Source organism: Bos javanicus, chromosome 21 (genome assembly GCF_032452875.1).
Source record: "Bos javanicus breed banteng chromosome 21, ARS-OSU_banteng_1.0, whole genome shotgun sequence".
In the NCBI taxonomy this organism is placed as follows: Eukaryota; Metazoa; Chordata; class Mammalia; order Artiodactyla; family Bovidae; genus Bos; species Bos javanicus.
In genome coordinates this window covers 59,278,651-59,305,206 of record NC_083888.1, presented here as the reverse complement: position 1 = coordinate 59,305,206, position 26,556 = coordinate 59,278,651, and the positions used below count along the sequence as shown (strand labels likewise).

The following is a 26,556-nucleotide window of genomic DNA, read 5'->3' as shown; positions in this document are numbered from 1 at the left end:
GTGCAGGACGCCAGGGACTGCTGACCACTGGGTCCTGAAGAAGCCAGGCTCTGGGGAAGACACGCACACTGAGAAGGAAGCCAGAATGTGTCCCCCTAAATAGGCCACTTTGGCAAATTGATTGTTTTGAATTAAAGGCATGTGAGAAACAGCAAATACTAGGACACTCTGACCCTCTTCTTGCTTCCTGAAAGGAGATAAATCTCCAGTGTGAAAGGTACCCTCCCCGGATGAGGAGGAAAGAAGACCTTCTTATCAGCACAGAGATAGCACCAGAGGAATCTGCAAATGAACCTCAGTCCCTTTCTTTCCTCCCATGTATTTTATTTACTTTCCCACCTTCCAAGTTTGCCTTCCTTGGGAGCCTGAAGCTGCTCTCCTTTGTCCTGTCATTTCTCTACAAATTATTTTTTATTGAAGTTGTCGAATCTCTGGAATTCTAAATCACAATCTGAGTTACTTTTGGTTTAATCGTCTCCCACATGACGCGTGTTGCACATTTTAACTGTTTTTCTCTGCTAATCTGCCTTTTAGTACAAGGGTGTCAGCCAAGAACTCAGAAAAGTAAAAAGAACATTATTCTTCCTTCCCTACAGCTGCAAGGCGGGGCCCTGGGGGAGCTGGGAACTGGATGCTAGGAGACCTGCCTGCCCTGGGGTAACTGGAGAGATGCTCTAAGCTGGATGGCTTGTCAACAGTCCTTGTTGGATCACTAATTTGAAAGTTTCCTCCAGATTCCAGCCTTGTTTGCTCCCAGTCTATGGTTCTGAGCCTCTGCCCAAGTTCTTGGTTTGTCTCCTGGTTCTCTAAGCAAAGGTTCAAAAACAGCCCTGAATCCTGCCGACTGGGCTAGAACTTGAATACTTTGCTCAGCCTTTTCTATCTCATTTCCTGGAGCCCCAAACTATTATCCAAATATCCTCACTTATCAGTTGGATCCTAATCAATCTAGAAAATTATGTGAGGTCATAATGCTGTCTGAGAACCTCATCAGATACTGGGCCCCATCCTGTAACTGATTAAGTCCTCTTGGATCAAGCCCAGGCCTGTCAACGTCTTTTGGATCCTGGGAATCTCTCTGACTCCAGTTTACAGGTGCTCTGTGTGCACGCCAAGTCACTTCAATCACATCTGACTCGTTGTGACCCTATGGACTGTAGCGTGCCAGGCAACTCTGTCCATGGGATTCTCCAGGCAAGAATACTGGAGAGGGTTGCCATACACTCCTCCAGGGGATCTTCCCGACCCAGGGATTGAATTGGTGTACTACTTTGCAGGTGGATTCTTTACCACTGAGCCGCTAGAGGAGGCTTCCCCGGCCTCCTTTTATAAAGGCACTAATATTGTTCACGAGGACTCCGCCCTCATGACCTAATAACCCCCAAAGGTCCACCTCCTAAATACCAGCAACTTGGATTTCAACGTACAAATTTTGGGGGACACAAATGTTCAGATCACAGCAGGGAGCTACCCTGGTAGCATTTTTATTCTGATTTGCTTTGCTCATGTCACATGGGGAAGATGTCAGAACTGCATGGAAGAAAATTTGTGAGAATGAGAACTAAGAGGAAAAACCATAGTAAATTTAATTTGTCTAAGAAAATGGTTTGGAAGAGAGGATGAATGATAAAGTTACTAAAAATCAATTTTAAAATCTGTAGTTCTGTTTAACCACATTAAAAATAAATCTGGGCGAGCTTGGTTTTGTAATTCTAAGGTCCTTTAGAAAATCATTTATCAGAAGTACTAACACTGCATGAATGTGGTTTACTAAGTAATAATTCAATATAAATTAAGATTACATGTTTCCAAATGAAAAAGAGCGGAAGCTGAGATATAGGAAAACTGTTTTATTCCAGCTGGTGGGGAAAGTCAATCCAATATTGTGACACTGATATGAGTATCACATGCTGTAATCTTTCTGTTGTTTTATTTTTCCCTGTGGGATTGAAAAGATACTGAAACTCCGTAGGAGAATTATTTTGGGTACTGGGAAAAGCAGAAAGTGGTTTTAGATAACTTCTGGTAAAAGATTGCATACTCTGAAGGTCAACGTTCTTTAGCTGTAAATTAAAACAGTCCTCAGGGGTTCAATACTGATGTGAAGGCAAAAACATCACTGAAGTAAATGCCAACTCCCCCCAAAAAAGATGACAAGAAATAGTTAGTTAATTTCACTGAAGTCAAAAGAGAGGCATGATATAACTATGATCTGGGACAATGAAAAAGATATTGAAGGTGCCCAACTGGTATATTTTTTCCATTTTATTCTAGCTGAAGATGCTGTTTGAGTAGGTTAAGATTTGTGTTTTGCTGTTTTAAGTATTTTGTTAAACACAAAGCAAAATAACAATAAAAGTTTAACCCTGTGACAAAGACTGTTAATCACAGTTAACAAAGCTCTGCTGCCTGGCAGTGTGTTATCCTAACTGCACCTTCAACTTTCTAGAAAATAGAGTCTTGGTTACTTTGAAACCACAATGGAGAATAAAACACTCACATTTTACCTTCCAAATATCTCTAATTCAGCTTCACCTCACTCCCACAAAGCCTAAACTCATCAAAGCCACCACATCTCTTACACTATTGTGAACAAACACTTCAGTTGTGCTCTTCTACATTTCCTACACTCGGGGAAATTAACTTTAAAATGTGAGTCTGGGGCGGCAGGAGGGAAGCTCAAGAGGGAGGGGACACATGTATAGTTACGGCTGATTCATGTTGTTGTACGGCAGAAACCAACAGAACATTGTAGAACAATTATCCTTCAATTAACATTTAAAAAAAAATTTAAATCTGATCATATCACCTTTGATTCAAAAACTTTTCTACAGTTTCTATAAAGCAGTAAATCCTTAAATAAAACACACACCCTTTTGCGTCCTGGTGCCATTTTTCTCTCTCTCATCTCTGGCTCTCTGTTTGGGTCAGTACTGGACTTTCAGATCCTTGAATGGGCCATATCTCTTTGCCTCTAGGTTTCGGGTATACTGTTCCTTCTACCTGGACTGCTCCCTATCCTTTACCTGGCTACCAGTATTCCAGTTTCCTGGTGTCTTTTGGTGATCAATTCCCTCCTCCTCATCTTTTGCCCCCATCAACCACAGATTTCATTTCTTTCCCTCTAGTTTTGCCTTTTCCAGAATGTCACATAAACAGGATTCTACAGGATGTAACCTTTTGTCTGGCTTCTTTCACTTGGCGTAATTCTTTTGAGATTGAACAGTGCTGTTGCATGTATCAGTAGCTCTTTCCCTTTTTATTGTTGCATAGTATTTCATTCTCGGGATGAACCACAATCTGTTTCCTTATTCACCAACTGAGAGGCATTTGGGTCATTTCCAGTTTTTGGCTACTGTGAAAAAGGTTGCTATAAACATTCACACAGAAGTCTTTACGTGGACATTTGTTTTTCATTTCTTTAAGGTAAACAGCTAGGGAATGAGATTCTCAAGTTATATGGAAAGCATATATTTAACTTTATAAGAAACGGCCATACTGTCTTCCAAAGTGGTTATTTGCATTCCCATCAGTAATGTATGAGAGTTCCATTAATAATTGTCCTGTATTCTCATAGACACAGGAGATGTGGGTTCGAGCTGTAGGTTGGGAAGAACCCCTGGAGGAGGAAACGGCAACCTACTCTAGTGTTTTTGCCTGGAAAATTCTATGACCAGAGGAGCCTGGCAGGCTGCAGTCCACACGGTCAGCCAGCAGTCGGATATTACGCATTAGTCAGTCTTTTTAGCCACAAGGCTATTTTTTTTTTTTAGCCATTCTAGTAGGTATGCAGTGTAGTTTTAACCTGCATTTTTCTAAGGACTAATGATGTTGAGAACCTTTTTATGTTTTTGCTATCTGTATATTTCCACAGGTAATGCTTATGTTCAAACATTTTGCCCATTTTTTTTAGTTGGGTTGTATTCATTATTGAGTTGTAAGAATTCTTTATATATGCTGCATGCAAATAATTTATCAGATATATATTTCAGAAACATCTTTCCCAGTATGTGCTTGTCTTTCATTTTCTTACCAATGTCTTCCAAAGGGCAGAAATTTAAATGATCAATTTTAAAATTAGGGAGTCTAACTTATCAATTTAAAAGATTTTCTGGTTCATAGTTTTTGTTTTTTTTTTTTTCGTATCAAACAAACCTTGACTTAACCCAGTGTTACAAAGATTTTCTCCCATGGTTTGTTCTAGAAATCTTACACTTTGAGGTTTTAAGTCGATGATATATTTGCATACCTCCTTCTCCTTACAGAAAACAGTACAATGGGAAAGACTAGAAATCTCTTCAAGATAATTAGAGATACCAAGGGAACATTTTATGCAAAGGTGGGCACAATAAAGGACAGAAACTGTATGGACCTAACAGAAGCAGAAGATATTAAGAAGCGGTGGCAAGAATACACAGAAGACCTATACAAAAAAGATCTTAATGACTCAGATAATCACGACTGTGTGATCACTGACCTAGAGCCAGACATCCTGGAATGTGAAGTCAAGTCGGCCTTAGGAAGCATCACTACGAACAAAGCTAGTGAGGTGATGGAATTCCAGTTGAGCTATTTCAAATCCTAAAAGAGGATGCTGTGAAAGTGCTGCACTCAATATGCCAGCAAATTTGGAAAACTCAGCAGTGGCCACAGGACTGGAAAAGGGCAGTTTTCATTCCAATCCCAAAGAAAGGCAATGCCAAAGAATGCTCAAACTACTGCACAATTACACTCATCTCATATGCTAGTAAGTGATGCTTAAAATTCTCCAAGCCAGGCTTCAACAATACATGAACCGTGAACTTCCAGATATTCAAGCTGGTTTTAGAAAAGGCAGAGGAACCAGAGATCAAATTGCCAACATCTGCTGGATCATCAAAAAGGCAAGAGAGCTCCAGAAAAATATTGATTTCTGCTTAAGCCTTTGACTATGTGGATCACAATAAACTGTGGAAAGTCCTGAAAGAGATGGGTTAATACCAGATCACCTGACCTGCCTCATGAGAAATCTGTATGCAGGTCAGGAAGCAACAGTTAGAACTGGATATGGAACAACTGACTGGTTCCAAATAGGAAAAGGAGTATGTCAAGGCTGCATATTGTCATCCTGCTTATTTAACTTATATGCAGAGTACATCATGAGAAATGCTGGGCTGGATGAAGCACAGCTGGAATCAAGATTGCCAGGAGAAATATCAATAACCTCAGATATGCAGATGACACCACCCTTATGGCAGAAAGTGAAGAACTAAAGAGCCTCTTGATGAAAGTGAAAGAGGAGAATGAAAAAGTTAGCTTAAAGCTCAACATTCAGAAAACTAAGATCATGGGATCTGGTCCCATCACTTCACGGCAAATAGATGGAGAAACAGTGGAAACAGTGGCAGACTTTATCACTGCAGATGGTGACTGCAGCCATGAAATTAAAAAATGTTTACTCCTTGGAAGGAAAGTTATGACCAACCTAGACAGCATATTCAAAAGTAGAGACATTACTTTGCCAACAAAAGTCCATCTAGCCAAAGCTATGGTTTTTCCAGTATCATGTATGGATGTGAGAGTTGGACTATAAAGAAAGCTGAGTGCTAAAGAAGTAATGCTCTTGAACTCTGGTGTTGGAGAAGACTTTTGAGAATCACTTGGACTGCAAAAGGAGATCAAATCAGTCAATTCTAAAGGAAATCAGTCCTGACTAGTCATTAGAAGGACTGATGCTGAAGCTGAAGCTCCAATACTTTGGCCACCTGATGTGAAGAACTGGCTCATTTGAAAAGACTCTGATACTGGGAAAGATTGAAGGCAGGAGGAGAAGGGGACGACAGAAAATGAAATGGTTGGATGGCATCACTGACTCAATGGACATGAGTTTGAGTAGGCTCCAGGAGTTGGTGATGGACCAGGAAGCCTCGCGTGCTGCAGTCTGTGGGGTCTGAAAGAGTAGGATATGACTGAGTGACTGAGCTGAGCATTTGTTGTTGTTCAGTCAGCCAAGTGACCCAAGTGGGGTCACTGTTTGTGACCCCACAAACTGCAGCATGCCAGGCTTCCCTGTCTTTCTAGTATCTCCCAGGGAGGCCTGGTGTGCTGCAGTCCTTGGGGTCACAAAGAGTCAGACACGACTGAGCGACTAAACTGAACTGAACTTATGTCTATATATTGAAACCTTTGAATTCACATCAGTACTTCCAATTCCTATCCAATCTGTCAAGCTTTCTTGCTATTCCCCTTTCTGTATCTTAATCCCCTTCTCCAACAGTGAGAAATCTGGCTCCCCTCATCCTTTACATAGTATTCCTTTGGGAAGTCCTCTCGTACATGATAAGTCACCTGACTTTGCAGGACCGATTCCCCCACCTTCCTTGCTGGGCTCTGATCCCGACTCTGAGCTGACTTCCTAGCTGAATATAGGGATGCCTATATTCTCCTATGAAGGTGGAAAAGCAGGGAGATCAGTCAGGAGAGTGAGATGCACAGATGAGACAGAGACACAGAAAATTAACCACAGAATAAACACACAGAAAGTAACTTCTGGGTCCCTGAAAGCTTTCCAACTCCTGGATCTAGTCTTTTGCTAAGATGTAGCTGAATGCCTGCTCTGGGCTTTTGTAACAAGTTCCTGTATGCTTCTGATAAATTCTCCCCCTTTTAAACTATTTCAGGTTGGTTTCTTTACATGCAAACATAGAATCTTAAACAAAGGTATATTTATATCCTGGCTTGTTCTACAGAATATGAAACAAATTGTGGAAATAATCAGGGCAAAGGGAAAATAAAAAATTAGCCCACAGAAAATGCATACCACATGGTACTATACTATTGCTTACTGTGGGCTGAAATATTAGCTCTGAGATTTCTAGTGATGCAAACAAAGTGCGAAACACTATCCCTTGTAAGATTTTATGTCTCCAGATTTAAAACAAACCAGCAATTGGAGCATGAATAGATAGACCAATGGAACAAAACACAGAATCTAGAAGTGAACTCTTCAGCAAATGGCTGATAAATGGCAAACTCTGTAGCCATCTGGGAAAAAAAGTATTTTGATTCATACCTTATCCCATATACTCAATCAATTATAAATGGATCAGTGTTCAATTACAAAAGACTGGAAGTCTAAATGTCCATCAATAGAGGACTGGTTAAATTATGTGCATATCCCTGCAATAAAATGTTATGGAGATTTGAAAAAAAATAGCAAGGAGTTCTGTATCTATTGCTATAGACGTATATTCTTGATACATTGTTACAAAAAGCAAGGTAAGAGTTAGTGTATGGCACACTATCATTTTTGTAAATGAGGAATGTCTTGGCTTCTACTGTATAAAAAAATCATCTGGGAGAATGTGCAAGGAACAGTGCTTACCTGTTTGGAGCACGGGGACGGGTGTGGGAGAGTCTTTTTACTGTATACCTGTTTATGCTTTCTACTGAATGAACCATATATGTAATACTCTTTTTAAAAGTTAAAAAAAAAAAAAACCCTGATGAAAATCAGACAAACCTGGTGAAGGAGAAGCTCAGCTAGTCTTGACAGACTGAGAGGACAATAGGAGAGAATGAAAATTTTACCTGCCCACAAATTTCCACTATTAGTGAACCCCAGTGCCTATCCCTACCCAGAGATGTCATTCTTCTTACTAAGGATCATCTCCAAAAAGGCTTTACTGAGCAACCTGGGGAGGCCTTCTGCCTATAGTGCAATATAAATGCTTGATACATATAAGAAAATTATTTCTATGGAGACCTGACAAAGAGTGTTCTACTTCCTAATTTTGCCCATGAACATTCTATGTTTATGTGAAACATCTTGCCAACTGACAGTATATATAACGATCAAAATGTGAGCACTGTAGTACCAGCCCTGAAGCCAGATCCCCAGGGTTCAAATCTAAGTTGTTCACTTATTGGCAGCTTACTTGCTAGAGGTTATGAATTTCTGTCCTCTGTTATTATAAAATGGAGGGCAAGCAACAGCATCTGCTTTACAGGATCCACATGAAAATCAAAGCTTACAACAGCCTGTCCAATAGCAACATAATGCTAGCCACAAAAGACATTAAATACTTCCTAGAATTCAAATTAAAAAAAACCCCAATATTTATCCCAATATGTCAAAAACATTATTGCTTTAACATGTAATGAATATAACAAATAGTAGTGTGGTTTCATATTCTTTTTTGGTAAGGAAAACATACATCTGATTTTCAGGTCTCCTATCTCAGTTAAGACTGTGCTGTGCTTAGTCGCTCAGCCGTGTTCGACTCCTGTGACCCCATGGACTGTATGTAGCCTGCCAGGCCCCTCTGTCTACGGGGATTCTCTAGGCAAGAGTACTAGAATACTAGCGGGTTGCCATGCCCTTCTCCAGGGGGATCTTCCCAATTCACGAATCGAACCCCGGTCTCCCAAATTGCAGGCAGATTCTTTACCGTCTGAGCCACCAGGGAAACCCCCAATCAACACTAGCCGTATTTTAAATGGTCGACAGCCCTCTTTGCATCAGCGCAGCCCTAGACGTGTCTAGCACACGGTAGGTGCTGTGTGCTCTTAGCAGAAGCATGGTTGCGGTTATGCTACCTCTTTTGGAGTAAACCAGTCTATCAGGTGAGCCATCTGGAAGACATGCATATTTTGGAATAAACTAATGCGATTTTCTTTTAGCCAGTCACTTACTGGACCTCCATAATAATTCACAGCTACAAGATAAAGTGCAAGGTTCCGATCTATTCAAATAAACTATTTACATAAGTGGGGCCGCTGCCCTCATCTCATTTTCTGGTCATCCTAGTTCCGGGTTGGGGATGGGGTGGGTTGGGGGAAGGAGGTGGGGTTAATTGTCTTCCCTAATACGGAGGGCCCTGGACCACTAACCCTGGGGAAATGCAGGCGAGTGGGACGGTCCTTTAAAAAGGGGATGGGGCGGTGAAAAAGAGCGCCGAGCTCTCGGGAGAACAATTAACGGCCAAGGCGAAGGGCCACGTTTAGGGGGCGGTCCGTGCCAGAAGGGGCAACCATGAAGGCGGACGAATTCCGAGCGCCAGCAGAATTCTCGCCGAGCCAAGCGAGCGTCCGCAGGCCGGGCGTGCAGGCACCGGGCGGGCGGCGAAGCTGCCTGGCCTCCGCGCGGGCCCGCTGAACGTCCACGTCCAGCCCCGGCTCCTCCGGGCCGCAAACACCGCCAGGGGCCTCTGCCGCTCGCGTCCACTGTCTCCCGGCTCCTGAGTGGCTGGGGGGCCGGGATTAACCTTTCACCGCCGCGCGCTGTCCAATCACAGGCTCGCTCTCATGCCGGCGCGGGGCGAGCGGGGGAGAGCGGGGGCGCGGGCGCCGGGGAGATTCTCCAAGCCGCCGTGCGCCGTTGCCGCGGGGCCGTGCGCGGGCCGCGAGCGAGCCGGGCGCTGCGCAGTCTCCGCAGGCGCCGGCGGGAGGGGTCGAGGCTCGGAGGCGCGGCGCGGCGCGGGCTGCTCCAGGCCCCAGGTTGGATGGAGTGACCTGACAGCGGGGACGAGGCGACGGCGAGCGGGAGGACATGGCGGCGGCGGCGGCGGCGCCGGGCGGCACCGGGAGGCCTGGGCTGTGACGCGCGCGCCGGAGCGGGGGTCCGATGGTTCTCGAAGGCCCGCGGCGCCCCGTGCTGCAGGTGAGGGGGGCTTCCCCCGCCGCGGAGCCGCTTTTGTGTCCCGGGAGTGGGGGGCGGAGCGGGGAGCGTCTCCGCGCGCCGCCGAGGCCCGCGTGGGCTCCGGACTCCGGTGGGGAGACCGGCGCGGGGCATATGGCGCGGCCTCCTCGCAAGGTCCTGGGCGGGGCGGGTCCCCGCGCCGCCGGGCTCGGCGCAGCCCCGACTCGCTGGCGTGCGTCCTGACTCGGCGCTTCCCGGGGACTTTGTGCGCGGGGTCGCCTGGGCACCGGGTGGGCACGTTGGCGCCTCCGCACCCTGAGTGGAGCGCGCGGGGGGGTCCTCGCCGCTCACTCACCCACCCCCGGCCCGCGGAGAGCTGGGCTTTGACAGGTCCGGCTGCGCGCACCAGGGTGGCGTGGGGTCCGCCGCCGCCGCGTCTCGGGAGCATCCCCGGGAGGCTGCGCGGTGGCCGGCGCTGGCCTCCTGGGTGGACACCTTCGAGGGGGCCGGGAGGGAAGGCAGGCTGGGCCCTCCTGCGCTGGCAGGAAAGCGCGAGCCTTCGGGGGCGCGCCCGGGCGAGGATTGTTCGTGTCTATTGGCAGGTGACCAGCTCTCTGGGTCCCCAGGGGGCGGGTGGCCGAGGCCATCTTTTCGCCCCTCCTCTCCGATTTTTTTTTTTTTTTTGGTGCCAGCACGCCCCTGGACCCTTGCAAAGCGAGGCTTTGGCAAAGGGTTTTTCAATCCTTGGCAAATCAGTGTATGTTTTAAGTTAGCACTGCAGATTTTTTTGGGGGGGGGGTGGGGTGGGGGTAGACTTTTCAGAAAAGCTGAGTTCCTCCAGGGTTTTGCCCGCAGTGTAGAGCTAGCAGACCACTTAATGTGTCTTTTTAATGGCCTGAAGATTTGCAAAGACAGATGAGTGAAGGAGTATTTACTGTAGAGTGTTCAGTCCATGCTTTTGTGGAGAAAGTCATGCTTACAGGGACACCTTATTTACCCAGATGATCAGTTTTAAGTATTGAGGTGACTATATTTACAAATATTCAGCTGATGAAAGAGTTTTAATTTGAAGTCTTTGCTTTTTTGGTGCTTTGGATTTTGCTGCTGCTGCTGCTTACTCGCTACAGTCATGTCCAACTCTTGTGCGACCCTATGCTATGGATTGTATGTAGCCTGTCAGGCTTCTCTCTCTGTCCATGGGATTCTCCAGGCAAGAGTACTGGGGCGGGTTGCCATGCCCTCCTCCAGGGTGTCTTCCCAACCCAGGGAGCGAACCCGGGTCTCCTGCATTGCAGGCAGATTCTTTATCTCTGAGCCACCAGGGAAGCCCCTTGGATTTTTCTGGATCTTCACAATCCTGATGTTCAGTTCTCTTCCTGTTGCTTGGTTTTCATGTGCAGCAGTGAATGGAAATGGGCACAGATTAGAAATAAAGTAACGGGGGGAAAGAAAAATAAAAAATATATATAGAATGTGTCTTAGTAAAGGTTAACTACATTGAAAATATATTGGTATAAACATTACATTTTCTAAATAAAAATACACATTTTAGCCAAGGGCTCCAATAATTTATTAGAGGATGGATGGTACAGATTCTGAATAAGGGCGCTAGTGAATAGTAATTTTAGTATTAATATCTTTGGGAACTAGGTGGGCATAATCAGTTTATTTTGCAAAACTTGTTAGTAGCTCTCTGTGGCAAATCATATTACATGTAATATATGCTGTATATACTTAGATATAATTTTTCAAATTTTCATTGTGGGACATATTTTGTAATACTGTAGATTAGAAGCGCTACAAAGAGTGCTTTTAATATGATCACTGTGAACATTTCATGGATTTATTCAGGGCATCAAAATGCTGTTTTAAGAAAAGATGTACACATTGAATTTGGGGAGAAAAGACCTTTTTCCTACAATTATTATAATAAGGGTTTGCTTTACCTTTTATGCTGTCATCTCATCATGAAAGGTTAAGTTCTGTCTACTGTGCCATACCTGTGGCACTGTGAATGAGTTGTCAAGCATGGTGGTTTTGCCATTTCTGAATGTTATTGGCTTGGTTTTAGAAAACATTTTATTTTGGTGTGGCTCAAATGATTCCTATTTGATAGTGATTTTGTGGCCGTGTATAGTGGGTTGTACTTTTAGTGTAGTGCTGCCTTTGAGGAAGGGTGACTTTTTGACATTGAGAGATTTATACCCTGCCACTGTCTGATGTATGAGATGCTTGTTTCGTTTGAGAAAGTAGGTATTTCTTTGACATTCTCTCACTTGTGACCTTAGCATCCTGTGGTCATTACTTGTGGCTAAAGAGCAAAGGGAAACATTTATTAATAAGTTCCTGGTAATATATGCCAAGATATTTCAGGTTCTTTTATCTATGTTCTTATTGAATCCACACTGTGACCCTGAGACAGATTTAATATTGTCTTATTGTGTGTACATGCAAGGAAGCTAAGACTCAGAGAGCTGTGAATCTAGAAGTGGCAGAGCTAGCACTGAGTCATGGCTTGATTTCCGAATCTTTGCATGTGGGCTCTTTTCCCAACATTACATTGCTGTTCCAAGTGAATTTTAGGGGAACAACCTGCATAAGTTGCAGGTAAGCCCTTAATTAGTACTTGTTAAAAGAATGAAACTCTTGTCTTAAATGTTCATGGGGCCTTTGATTATCTGAGTAAGATTCTTTCCCCCTTTTTTTTTTTTTGTCGTAAAATACAACAGAACATACCGTTTTAACCACTTTTGATTGTACAGTTCTGTGGCCTTAAGTACATTCACATTGTTTTGCTCCCATCACCACCAGTCCATCTCCAGAACTTTCTCATCTTCCTCAACTGAAACTGTACCCATTAAACACTAACTCCCCATTCCACCCTCCTCCCAGGCCCAGGCAACCACCATTTTCTTTTCTGTCTCTGAATCTCCTGCTCACGGATATGTAGGTATGTGTCTGCTTATCCATTAATCCCCCCATGGACTCTTGGGTTGTTTGTATCTTTTGGCCTTGTGAGCGATGCTCCTATGAACAAATAGCAAAAAATATTTGTACAAAGGTGAACAAATACCTGTTGGAACCCCAGCTTCTTCTTCTTTGGAGTATCTCCCCAAAAGCGGTCCAGTTGTTTCTTGATCATCAGCACGTTTGACTCAGAACTTACTGCTGAGTTTTCTCAGGGTTGTTCAGACGGTTATACTGTATTACAAATAGGAACTGTTTATTAATAAAGACTTTAATTTTCTTGAAACCCAGGATTTACTAATTTTTATGATCTCAGTTCCTACCAGCATTTGGCAGGTAACTGCATTCATTCAGTTGGTCCATCATGGAGCTCTGTTGGATGGCAAAGGAAGGTACCGCTCAGGTCCATGTTTAACTTGCATAAATATTAAGTTGGAGCTGAGTGACTTGTCCTTGTGCTCTGCATTTTGGATATTCCAGCGTTCAGCTCATTTTCAAAGCCCGATGGGTGTATGTGTTTTATTATTTGCCTACTATGAGAAAGGATTTGAGGTGGTCTTATAATAGATGTTTGAGAGGACAGTGAAAATAATGGTGAAGGTTGAAGGAGGGGTAGGGTGTGGAGGGAGCTGGAGAGAATTAGAAGAGAAGCTTACGACAAGGATAATTAGTGTCTGCATGTCACTAAAGGTTTTCATTTTTTAAATATTAATAAAAGAAAAAGAGGAAGCAGGACTAATTATAGTTGATATTGATTAATGAAAGGAAGTATACCAGTTAAGCAGGAAAAAGCAACCTTTTCTCTTGTATGATGAATACGCATCTGAATTCTTATGTAAAATGACATTAACAATATGTAGAGAAAACTTTTTACATTTTACAAATGATAGAGAAATATTTCTCACATGCCATTTTAGAGAAACTGGATAAAGGCCTCAGGCATAATGGAAAAGCTTTAGTAATGTAGATATAGACATTCTGGTGATTTGATTCACTAGAGTTTAGTTAATTTATCCTTCAGACGATATCCCTAGTAGGTCAGTTGTGTTGTTCAGGCTTTTGACAGATGTTGAATAATAATTCATTCACAAATGTACTCTTTTCCGGATTATATAGGCAGTCAGGATTTTCAGGATTCTGTCTGCCAGTCTTCAGGAATGTGTGTTGGTCTCAAAAGTAGGATTGCTTGTGTGGAGGTATATACTCTGTGAATGAATACAGAGAGAAAAGCCTTATTTTTGAGGTTCCAGTTTAGCTCTTTCAAATCCTGAAAGGTGATGCTGTGAAAGTGCTGCACTCAATATGCCAGCAAATTTGGAAAACTCAGCAGTGGCCACAGGACTGGAAAAGGGCAGTTTTCATTCCAACCCCAAAGAAAGGCAATGCCAAAGAATGCTCAAACTACCACACAATTGTACTCATCTCACACTCTAGTAAAGTAATGCTCAAAATTCTCCAAGCCAGGCTTCAGCAATATATTGCGAACCGTGAACTTCCTGATGTTCAAGCTGGTTTTAGAAAAGGCAGAGGAATCAGAGATCAAATTGCCAACATCCGCTGGATCATGGAAAAAGCAAGAGAGTTCCAGAAAAACATCTATTTCTGCTTTATTGACTATGCCAAAGCCTTTGACTGTGTGGATCACAATAAACTGTGGAAAATTATGAAAGAGATGGGAATACCAGACCACCTGACCTGCCTCTTGAGAAATCTGTATGTAGGTCAGGAAGCAACAGTTAGAACTGGACATGGAACAACAGACTGGTTCCAAATAGGAAAAGGAGTACGTCAAGGCTGTATATTGTCACCCTGTTTATTTAACTTCTATGCAGAGTACATCATGAGAAACACTGGACTGGAAGAAACACAAGCTGGAATCAAGATTGCCGGGAGAAATATCAATCACCTCAGATATGCAGATGACACCACCCTTATGGCAGAAAGTGAAGAGGAACTAAAAAGCCTCTTGATGAAAGTGAAAAGTGGAGAGTGAAAAAGTTGGCTTAAAGCTCAACAGGCATCTGGTCCCATCACTTCATGGGAAATAGATGGGGAAACAGTGGAAACAGTGTCAGACTTTATTTTTTTGGGCTCCAAAATCACTGCAGATGGTGACTGCAGCCATGAAATTAAAAGACGCTTACTCCTTGGAAGGAAAGTTATGACCAACCTATATAGCATATTCAAAAGCAGAGACATTACTTTGCCAACAAAGGTTCATCTAGTCAAGCCTATGGTTTTTCCTGTGGTCACGTATGGATGTGAGAGTTGGACTGTGAAGAAGGCTGAGCGCCAAAGAATTGATGCTTTTGAACTGTGGTGTTGGAGAAGACTCTTGAGAGTCCCTTGGACTGCAAGGAGATCCAACCAGTCCATCCTAAAGGAGATCAGCCCTGGGATTTCTTTGGAAGGAATGATGCTAAAGCTGAAACTCCAGTACTTTGGCCACCTCATGCGAAGAGTTGGCTCATTGGAATAGACTCTGATGCTGGGAGGGATTGGGGGCAGGAGGAGAAGGGGACGACAGAGGATGAGATGGCTGGATGGCATCACTGACTCGATGGACGTGAGTCTGGGTGAACTCCGGGAGTTGGTGATGGACAGGGAGGCCTGGTGTCTGCAATTCATGGGGTCGCAGAGTCAGACACAACTGAGCGACTGAACTGAACTGATGAAATTGAAATTTTCAGTCATGTAAGAAATTTTTTTAAATTTTTAAAAATTTTGAGTACAAATTGTTTTCCTATTTTCCCTAAAATCGTCACTGAATTGGTGGTTCTTTTTAAGTATGCAAGGCTGCTATCCATTTTAAGTAGGTGACTAAGAAGATGCCCCAAGAAAACTTGTCTGAGGATGTCAGTAAGAGTAACTAGATTCAAGACATGGAAGACTTGAATTTTGGCCTTAGTATTCTGATTTTTGAAGCTCATGGTAACATTAAGTGTCATGCTCTGTTAAATGTACTATCCTTTCAAACAAATAGAATTGTAAGGATAGTAAGGGTAGAACAGAACGGTGCTGACATAAACAAGGTGCTCAGATTTGCCAAGTGAATAAATTAGTTTATTTTATATTAGTTTTTAAAAGACTTAGAAGCTAACAGTTCTATGTAAAGTAATAGTGCTTAAATCAATACTGTTCTGATTTTGGACAGATCATGCTGCCTGGTTCTTCAGGTGAGGACACATGATCAGGTGTATGGAAGCATTATGGACAGAGAGAATTAAGAATTTCATAGAAGAAAATCGCTATTAAATTGGGAGTTTTCCTGGTGGTGTAGGCTTTCTTATTGCTGAAGCTGGCTAACCTGATAGTTGTCGTGGTGGTTCTTTTTTAGGTGACAGCTCAGTGTGTGCAATAAAGTAGGAATTTAGAAAACATTTGGAAATTCTCTTGGGGATTAGAACATGTCAGCGAACCAGAATTTTAAAATAAAGTGTTTAAAGAGCTCAGATAATGAGAGAAGGATCTCAGTTTAAGAGCTGATCTTTGACATGATGTAGAAAGGTTCTTTGATTAAGGAGTTAGGTCAGTAATCCTATTTGAAGGGAAAGAGAAAGGCAGTGGCAGAGACTTTTTTAAGAGGGTAAGTTTAACATGATGAGCCGGAGTTTTAAGTGGTATCTCCTCGTGCCTGTCCCGCTGCTTGGCCGTCACTCAAGAGTAGCTCCTATTAGTTGTATTTTCAGCTATTTTCCTTTTGCAAAATTAAATATATTAATATTTTATCAAAGCATTATAAGAATGTTTAAGAGCAAGTCTTTGGTGTCAGAGGGGTTCAAATTCTGCTTCCTTCAGTTTATCCATGAGGAGCACAGGGTGTCTGGTAGTCTTTCTGAGTCAGCTCCCTCATCTGAAATCCGGTCTTGATAGTAGTACCTATTTCTTGAGATTGTAAGGAAAAATTGAGTTTCTTAAACCTTTAGCCCAGTTCTAGCCCACAACCAGCATAAAATTTAGCTGATATTGCTTCCAATATGTACATTAGAGGAAATCTGTTCTTAATGTGATTTGATTATGTTGTGATTTCTCCCCAAATTTTTGAATATTGAGATGTATGTTTAGTTTTATAATGGAAGATGAAAAAGAAAAAGGGCTTGAGAGCAGTATTTCACAGATAAGTCTTCTGTGTGAGGGCTTCTCTGTGGCTCAGCTGGTAAAGAGTCCGCCTGCAATGTGGGAGACCTAGCTTTGATCCCTGGGTTGGGAAGATCCCCTGGAGGATAGAAAGGCTACCCACTCCAGTATTCTGGCCTGGAGAATTCCGTGGACTGTAGTTCATGGGGTCACAAAGAATTGGATAAGACTGAGTGACTTTCACTTCATTCTACGTGAGGCTTGTCTGTAGTGGATCAGATGGTTCAGCTTAGTTGGGTCCCTGTAGTAGTGATACCAAGCGTAACAGAGCCAATTGCTAACTTTCCTACATAACCGTCGTTCCTCTGTTATGTATGAATAAGTGCATTATCCTTGAATCTATATTTTGAAGCAGCGTAAACTTTTTATGTATGTCATGTGTACTTGATATAGCCCTGTGGGTCTTATTCTTTGGAGATTCCTGATTTGACAAAAGATATGAATCTTATCCCCAGAAAAAGTGTACATGTGCATATTCAGAATTTTATGTACATTCGTAGGAGGTACAGGGACCCCTGTGGGACCCCATCCATGGATGCCAATTTAAACTATATGTACACAAATAAAGAGAAGTAGTTGGTTAACCAGGGAACAACACAGTTCCAGAAAACTGAGGCAGACATGATCAGTGGGATGAATGAACAGTGTAAAACAATGAGTGGTTAGGAAACCTGTGTCCTAGTTTGGCTTTACTTCTAAATAACTAGATGTGTCTTTAAGGGCAGGTCGCCTGGCCTTTCTATACTTAGTTTTGGTTTTCTCACTTTTAAACAGAGAACATTTGTAAGTCTCCAAGTCTTGTGGTTGGTAATCTTTGAAGCACTCATGTAATTCAGAGACTTCTCCGTTTCAAGCTGAATCTAGATTAAATGTGAGACCTGGAAAAGAGAGGCTGCATTTGTTAAGAAGCGTGGAGGTCAAATGTAGCGACCGTAAGAAAGTAGTGGTGGAATCATGAGATGTTCTGAGCGGGAAACTTAAGGTGAAAACCTCGGGAAGTAAAGCTTAGAAAGTAGATCAGGTCGGATATTGCCTTAGGATGGCAGAATCTTTCAGAGAGAATTGAGTCTTTTCATCTTTTATCTCTGCGTCTAGTACAGCTTTGTTGTTGTTCAGTCGCTCAGTCGTGTCCGACTCTTTGTGACCCCATAGACTGTAGCCCACCAGGCTTCCCTGTCCTTCACCATCTCGCGGAGCTTGCTCAAACTCATATCCATGATTTGGTGATGCCATCCAACCATCTCATCCTCTGTCATCCCCTTCTCCTCCTGCCAGCATTCTTGCCATGAACTGTATGAGAGGTACAGCTTAGTAAATGATTATTAATGAATGAGAATCTGATAGGAGCTGTTTAACTTTTGATCTGATCCTTATGATGAAGAGCAAGCAGCCCACTGAGAGGCCTCTGATACTATGAATGAGGAAAAATATTTGATAGGCACTCTTTTATTTTAATTTTGAAAGCTTATTAAATTTTGCATATAACACAATACTGGGATTACCTGCCTTTGTCCATAGACTTGTATATTGTATAGCTGAACATTAAAAAGAAAAAAAAAAAACCTAATTTAAAAATCTTTATATGTACCTATCACATATAATAAACCCAGGTAATTTATTTGTGTTAGATCAAACATAATTTTGGTGTTTGGAGGAAAATGCATAATCTTGTTGGTATATGAACAAATAATAGAATAATCTAAATTAGACATTTAAATGCAGTGTGTATATTCTACTGGAGTTAAGGCAAGCTATAATTTCCAAATGCTATTAGTACCTAAAAAGAGTAATTCTTTATTGCTTATGTAATATACGGACTTCAGTTTCCAGCTCTTATTCAATAAAATATATGAAATGAAGCATTGTTAGAGGGTGCTTTCTTTTGGGGATAATTTGTTAAAAAATAGTTTTCATTGACATATGACAGAGTTCTGATGAAGAATACTATTATTATTTATAATCAGTCTTTATAAATCTCTACCTTTTTTGTTGCCGAACATTAGGAGAATTCGGGGTAGCTTTTTACATATGAGTTGGGTCCATATTTTGGCCAGGAGTAGGGAAATAAATAATTTTCCTAAGGCCTCAATAGCACGCATACACTTAAACACATACATGCATGTGTGAAGTCTGTCTTGCCTTAGCAGCAAATGCTCTGGCAAAATGCTTACCTGTGTTGTCTGTGCTGAGTGGTGAAAAAGTTACATAGTACATTGCAGTTTCCATAATATTAATTTGTCTAATTATTTCACTATGTCTGAACCCCCTTTATGTTAATCATCTCTCTTAAAGTAGCACTTATTTATTCCACTGGAGAAGTCATTAGGTAGCGTTTGTATCAAGGAGTAAATCATGTTTAGTCTTCAGCTAAATGTGATAAAGATACTGAAAAAAATGGTGAGATACAGTCTGTTTGTGTATTTATTGAGTACCTATGTTCCTAGACTAGAAAGGCCAGGAGAACTATCCATGGACAGGGCTGATTTAAGCTGTTACAGCTTTACAATTAAAACAGTATTTACTTATCTGTGTTTGTGCAGATTCAGTTAAAAATAAAATATCCATTGGGCATCTGTTAATCTTAAATTGGGTCCATTCTTTTTCAACCCCCTGGAGAGATCAAAAAAAACATATCCACATAGATACTTTGATTGGTAAGTCCGTGTAAACTGACACTTCCTTTGAGACCATGGTGTTTTGTATATTGTGGAAATAAAAGCTTGGAGTCAACCAAATTCTAAGTAGAATCCCACCTCTCCTATTAGTCAAATAGTCTTGGGCAAGTTATTTCAAATCCTTGTAAAGTGGAGTTAATTCTTGTCTTAGTGTTGCTTTGTGGATTAGACCAGATGAGAGACTGTAAATGCTTAATAAAAGTAAATTTTCTCATTTTCCTTCTTTACTCTGAAACTGTACTTACCATGGTAAATGAAGACTTTATTACACATTGTATTGAGGATTGTTTACTTCTCCTTGAAAATTAGCTTTAAGTGAAATCACTTTCAGTTGTGACACAGGAAAGCACGTGAATCACAAGGACACACAAAGTGAACGTGCTTGTAACCAGTGCCCAGATGAAGGAACACGTATGACCCGTACTTTATAAGGTTTTGTTTTATATTGTATTTTGTAAGGTTTCTAAATGGCCCCTCTCAGGCACTTCCCTCTCCCCTCACCAGCCTCTTCCAAAAAAGAGCAAACATCATTCTGACTTAATTACTTTTCCTTATTTTTAACTTTCTATCATGGAAATTATATGGTAAGATTTTGTGTTCAGTTTCTTTTTTTTTACTCAAGAGTTTAAATGTGTGAGTCATTCTCTGTTGCATCATCAAGTTACAGCATTTAATCACGTGATACGTCAGTATTGTCTATTTTATTGTTTTTAAATTTAATTAATTTATGGCTGTGCTGGGTCTTCATTGCTGTGTGGGCTACTCTAGTTAACTTGCATGGGCTTCTCATTGTGCTGGCCTTTCTTCATTTGTTCAAGAAGATCGTGCTTGTGCCTGAACTTGGATTGGTTCTGGTTATAGGGATTATATGTGTTGCATTTCCTAAGGCCTCTTTAGCATCACACATTTAAACACGTATGCATGTATGAAGTCTGTCTTGCCTTAGCAGCAAATGCTCTAGCAAAATGCTTACCTGTGTTGTCTATACTGAGTGCCGAAAAAGTTTTTTAACTGTGTTTTAACTGAAGCTGTTGACTTTGTGACACCAGACTGAAGATTGGGGAGCGGATAGCAGGGGATGGTGCGTGTGAAGGCTCTGAGCTGGGAAGGAGCTTGACGGAGGGTCTGAGTCCTGTGACCAGCAGGAGCTGGGGGAGCTAGCCCGGCCAGTGGGGGAGAGGGAGGGGCAGGTCGCCACAGCAAGGGTTTTAGATGTTATCCTAAGCTCAGAGGGGCTCCACTGAAGGCTTTGAGCTGTCTCCCTGTCCTGGTTTGATTCATCACGTTTCCCCTACCTGACAGATCCGTCTTCTGCTCTTAGTGGTGGATACCCTGTGTCAGTCACTTCGTCTGCTTGCCATTCAGGCAGTTTACTGAGGGGATCCCTTGGAGATGCCGGACGTTTATCTTTGCAGTCGCGTGTAAGCAGGTCCTTATTGGGTGTCCTCGCAGCTTCCCTCGTGTTCAAACAGTATAGGATTATAAACATGAGCTTGAGGATACGGTAGCTGCCGGTTTTGTCTTTTGGTCCAGGGTGGGTAACTGCCTGTTTTTTTTTAAAGAGGAGAACGAAAATCCCGAAAGATGAGAGCAGTTGTAGTTTCGGTTCTTGCTCTTCTTCCCATTCCCTATAGTCCCAAGATTTGTAAACCCCGTAGCTTGCTCTTGATTGACCTCCAGGGAGGGTCAGAGGGCTCAGAGAGCCTTCTCGAGTGTGGCTCCTGCAGTCTCTCACCGCCTCTCCCAGTATGTGCAGTTTTTTTTCCCCACATCAAACATCTTAACCTGTTGTTTTTTTTTTAATTTAATTGGCATCGTTGACTTAGCTAATAATTAAATGTTTGTGTTGTGAATTATGCAGGGGAGAAGGAGTGAGCCAAGGGGTTGCCATCTGTGTCGGTCCTGTTATAGAAATGAGACTCAGTGAGAGAGGAGTTACTTACCTGCAGTCTTAGAGCTAACAGATGGGTTCATTCACCACCCTGTCTTTGGAGCCTGTTTCCTTTCCTGTCTTATCTGGATTTTTCCTGTAATATGATGTATATTGGGTTTAATTGTAACATAATCGGGTGAAATAAAAGTTCCTACCTTGTGTGTGTTTGCGCGCTCAGTCATGTCCGACTCTGTGGCTGCATGGACTGTAGCCCGCCAGGCCTCTCTGTCCACGGTATTAATATTTCCCAGGCAAGAATCCTGGAGTGGGTTGCCATTCCCTTCTCCAGGGGATCGTCGCAGCCCAGGGATCGAACACACGTCTCTTGGGTCTCCTTCATTGGCAGGCGGACTCTTTACCACTGAGCCACCAGGAAAGGAAAGCCCCTTAGGAGACTGCATTTATTCTGATGCTGCGTTTCTTTCTTGAAACATCTCTGGAATTCTGGTAAGGGAAATCGTGTGTGTGTGTTGGGTGGTGGTCTTTTGTTTTTTTAAAAAATTGCATTTAGCAGTAGCAGATCTTCAGCTTTCTTTTTAGATCAATTGTACTTAAGGAATTTTGGGGAAGGCTCCATTGAAAGCCAAGTGAGGATCTCCAAGTGGAAATATGCTACAGGCAGGCAGGGATAGTGAATTGGCGCTGGAGATGGGGTGACCTATGCTGTGGTTCATCCGTGGTTAGAGTGAGTGGGTGGGTGGTTCCTGGGATAAGGGATTGCAGTGCTCCAGCAGGGATGGTTCCAGGCAAACCAGTATGTGTAAAGGCAGTGATTGCAGCCAGGAGAAGGAGGGTCCCCTCTAAAGGAAAGAGGCAAGCGAGGAGTCTCTTGCCTTGTGTTTAGATGTTCTTGTCAGCGGGCCTTGATAGAGGCTCAGGCCGAGATTAAGTCGGTGACAACCCTTGGTGTGTAGTGAGACTCAAAAGGCTCACGGGATGAGCTTCTGACCCTGTAGAGCTGCGTATAAGGCCCTTCATGCTCTTGCTCCTGCTCACGTGCGACGGTCTTGCCGTTCCCCTGCGGCCGCACACTGTGCCACGCGGCTTGTGGTTCCGCCGTCGCCTCGCCTGTTCAGGTGCTTCTGCGCATGCTGTCCGCTGGTCCCCACGATGCCTGTGTGGGCTTCTCCCCGAGCAGTGCCCTTCCCGCACGTTCTTCAAAACTCAACTCAGGTTCTCATATCCTATAGGATACAAGTCTGCCTTAGGGATGTTTTGCTTAATAAATATTTGTTGAATGAGTGAACAAATAATTTAAGGGTCAGAAGGTACGATGAGAGTTTTGCTTGTGTTCTTAAGTGGGGAAGACTGAATACTACTTTTTATACTGTTCTGAGATAAAATCAGACGTGTTCCGTTTTTCTGTGTTCTTCTAGTAGTCAAACATATAGGTCAGTATTTAGCAGAGTTTTGTTTTTGACTTTTATGTTTCAAAATAGTTTTCAAATCTATGAGTTGTAGCAGTCGTATAAAGAATCCCCTATTGTTGGCCTTCGTTTTGCTAGTAGCTATCATCTTAGGCGGGGGCGGAGGGGACAGAGAGTCCCACTTGTGTCTGCCGTCTCTGTTGCCTTAGTGCCAGGTTGGCACATTCAGGGCTGGCATCTTCTGATCCTCCTTCATCCCCCAAACGTCCGCTGTAGCAGTTTCCTTTCCCTGATACAAGACTCGGTACAGGAACGTACACTGTGTTCAGTTGTCCTGTCTCTTTTCTCTTTTAATCTGGAATAGTTCCTCAGTTTTTTTGTTTCTTTTTTTTTTGTGATAGTGACATTTTTGAAGAGCATAAGCCAGCTGCTATGTAAAATGAGCCTCAGATTTTGTTTTCATGTTTGCTCAGGATTACATTCAGGTTTTGCACTTCTGACAAATGATATTTCTTTTCTCAGTTCATCACATTAGGAGGTACATATTGTCAGTTTGTCCCAATATTGGTGGTATTAACTTTGTCCCTTGAGTTAAGGAGGTATTATTTGTCAGGTTTAAGCATCCAAGCAGCAGTGAACAAAACCCCCTCATTTTTACCATGTCTTCTAGCCACCTTCCCTGGTGGCTCAGATGGTAAAGAATCTGCCTGCAGTGCTGGAGACCTGGATTTGATCCCTGTGTCAGGAAGATCCCCTGGAGAAGGGAATGGCTAGAGAATTCCATGGACAGGGGCCTGGGGGTCTATAGTGCGTGGGATCACAAAGACTCAGACATGACTGAGTGACTAACACTTTCACTTTTCCAGTGTAAAAATAACAGTTTTTCATTTGAATTCAGTTCAGTTCAGTCACTCAGTCATGTCCGACTCTTTGTGACCCCATGAACCACAGCACGCCAGGCCTCCCTGTCCATCACCAACTCCTGTGGTCCGCCCAAACCCATGTCCATTGAGTCGGTGATGCCATCCAACCATCTCATCCTCTGTTGTCCCCTTCTCCTCCTGCCCTCAATTTTTCCCAGCATCAGGGTCTTTTCAAATGAGTCAGCTCTTTGCATCAGGTGGCCAAAGTATTGGAGTTTCAGCTTCAGCATCAGTCCTTCCAATGAATATTCAGGACTGATTTCCTCTAGGATGGACTTGTTGGATCTCCTTGCAGTCCAAGGGACTCTCAAGAGTCTTCTCCAACACCACAGTTCAAAAGCATCAATTCTTTGGCGCTCAGCCTTCCTTATAGTCCAACTCTCACATCCATACAGGACCACTGGAAAAACTATAGCTTTGACTAGATGAACCTTTGTTGACAAAGTAATGTCTATGTTTTTTAATATGCTGTCTAGGTTGGTCATAACTTTTCTTCCAAGGAGCAAGCGTCTTTTAATTTCATGGCTGCAGTCATCATCTGCAGTGATTTTGGAGCCCAGAAAAATAAAGTCTGACACTGTGTCCACTGTTTCCCCATCTATTTTGCCATGAAATGATGGGATTGGATGCTATGATCTTAGTTTTCTGAATGTTGAGCTTTAAGCCAACTTTTTCACTCTCCTCTTTCACTTTCATCAAGAGGCTCTTTAGTTCCTCTTCACTTTCTGCCATAAGGGTGGTGTCATCTGCATATCTGAGGTTATTGATATTTCTCCCAGAAATCTTGATTCCAGCTTGTGCTTCCTCCAGCCCAGCGTTTCTCATGATGTACTCTGCATATAAGTTAAATAAGCAGGGAGACAATATACAGCCTTGACGTACTCCTTTCCAATCTGGAACCAGTCTGTTGTTCCATGTCCAGTTCTAACTGTTGCTTCATGACCTGCATATAGGTTTCTCAAGAGGCAGGTCAGGTGGTCTGGTATTCCCATCTCTTTCAGAATTTTCCACAGTTTATTGTGATCCACACAGTCAAAGGCTTTGGCATAGTCAATAAAGCAGAAATAGATGTTTTTCTGGAACTCTCTTGTTTTTTCATTTGAATTAGTAGGTAGTATATACAGACAGACTTTGAAACTTTCACCCAATAGATTTGTCATCCTTTAATGATTCTTAATGAAAAGACTGTATGTTGTCACCCTGCTTATTTAACTTATATGCAGAGTAATCATGCAAAATGCCAGGCTGGATGAATCACAAGCTGGAATCAAGATTGCCAGGGAAAATATAAATAACCTCAGATATGCAGATGATACCACTGTAATGGCAGAAAGTGAAGACGAATTAAAGAACCTCTTGATGAGGGTGAAAGAGCAGAGGGAAAAAGCAGGCTTAAAACTCAACAACAAAAAAAAACTTAGATAAGCTCATCTGGTCACATCAGTTCAGTTCAGTCACTAAGTCCGACTCTTTGCGACCCCATGGACTGTAGCATACCAAGCCTCCCTGTCCATCACCAACTCCTGGAGTTTACTCAAACTCATGTCCATTGAGGTGGTGATGCCATCCAGTCATCTCATCCTCTGTTGTCCCCTTCTCCTCTAGCTTTCAGTCTTTCCCAACATCAGGGTCTTTTTTCAAATGAGTCAGTTCTTTGCATCAGGTGGCCAGAGTATTGGAGTTGCAGCTTCACCATCAGTCCTTCCAATGAATATTCAGGACTGATTTCCTTTAGGATGGACTGGTTGGATCTTCTTACAGTCCACGGGACTCTCAAGAGTCTTCTCCAACACTATAGTTCAAAAGCATCAATTCTTGAGCACTCAGCTTTCTTTATGGTCCAACTCTCACATCCATACATGACTACTGGAAAACCATAGCTTTGACTAGACGGAGCTTTGTTGGCAAAGTAATGTCTCTGCTTTTTAATATGCTGTCTAAGGTGGTCATAACTTTTCTTACAAGGAGCAAGCGTCTTTTAATTTTGTGGCTGCAGTGATTTTGGAGCCCCAAAAAATAAAGTCTGTTACTGTTTCCATTGCTTCCCCATCTATTTGCCATGAAATGATGGGCCCAGATGCCATGATCTTCGTTTTTTGAATGTTGAGTTTTAAGCCAACTTTTTCACTCTCCTCTTTCACTTTCATCAAGAGGCTTTGGTTCCATTACTTCAGGGCAAATAGAAGGAGAAAAAGTGGAAGGCAGTGGTTTTTGCAGTAGCTTTGTACAGATGTAAGAGTTGGACCGTAAAGAAGGCTGAGTGCCAAAGAATTGATGGTTTCAAATTGTGGTGCTGGAGAAGACTCTTGAGAGTTCCTTGGACTGCAAGGAGATCAAACTGGTCAATCCCAAAGGAAATCAACCCTGAATATTCATTGGAAGAACTTGGTGAAGCTGAATCTCTAATACCTCGGCCACCTGAGGTGAAGAGCTGACTCATTGGAAAAGACCCTGATACTGGGAAAGACTGAAGGCAAATGAGAAGGGGGTGGCAGAGGGTGAGATGGTTAGTTAGCATCACTCACTCAATGGATGTAAATTTGAGCGAACTCCAGGAGGTAGTGGAGGACACAAGAGTCTGGCGTGCTGCAGTCCACGGGGTCGCAGAGTCGGACATGACATAGTAAGTGCACAGCAACAGTGGTTCTTGTCTCAGTTACTAACGTGATGGTTAAAAGTGGTGATTTTCCTGTCATTTTTTCCTACATTTATTGGTTGACATTAAATAGTTTTGTCTGAATTTTAAACCTAATAAAATAAATTCTAAAGTGAAACATTCATGAGAATTTTATAGGTTGGGAGTTACATGAAAAGGGCCAGGGTGGGAGAATGGATATAGTTGGATGGTGTCAAAATTATCACATTGATGCGTCTCTTGCTTTGATCGTTTCAGGTCAGCCCTGAAGTATTCTTTGTTGGGGGAGGGGCAAGAGCA

General features: G+C 42.7%; 1 protein-coding gene across 6 annotated transcripts in view; it reads left to right on the top strand.

Annotated features, from left to right (window-relative positions):
• Positions 1-9,549: 9,549 nt before the first annotated feature.
• The window catches only part of DICER1 (dicer 1, ribonuclease III), a 75,422-nt gene continuing 58,415 nt past the window's right edge, over positions 9,550-26,556 (top strand). For 5 of the 6 annotated variants that reach the window (XR_009732170.1, XM_061395232.1, XM_061395228.1 and 2 more), the window contains exon 1: positions 9,551-9,640. The gene's annotated coding sequence lies outside the window, so the exon portion shown is untranslated. Of the gene's footprint in view, positions 9,641-26,556 lie in introns of all 6 variants that reach the window. The other variant, XM_061395231.1, reaches the window with a different exon arrangement.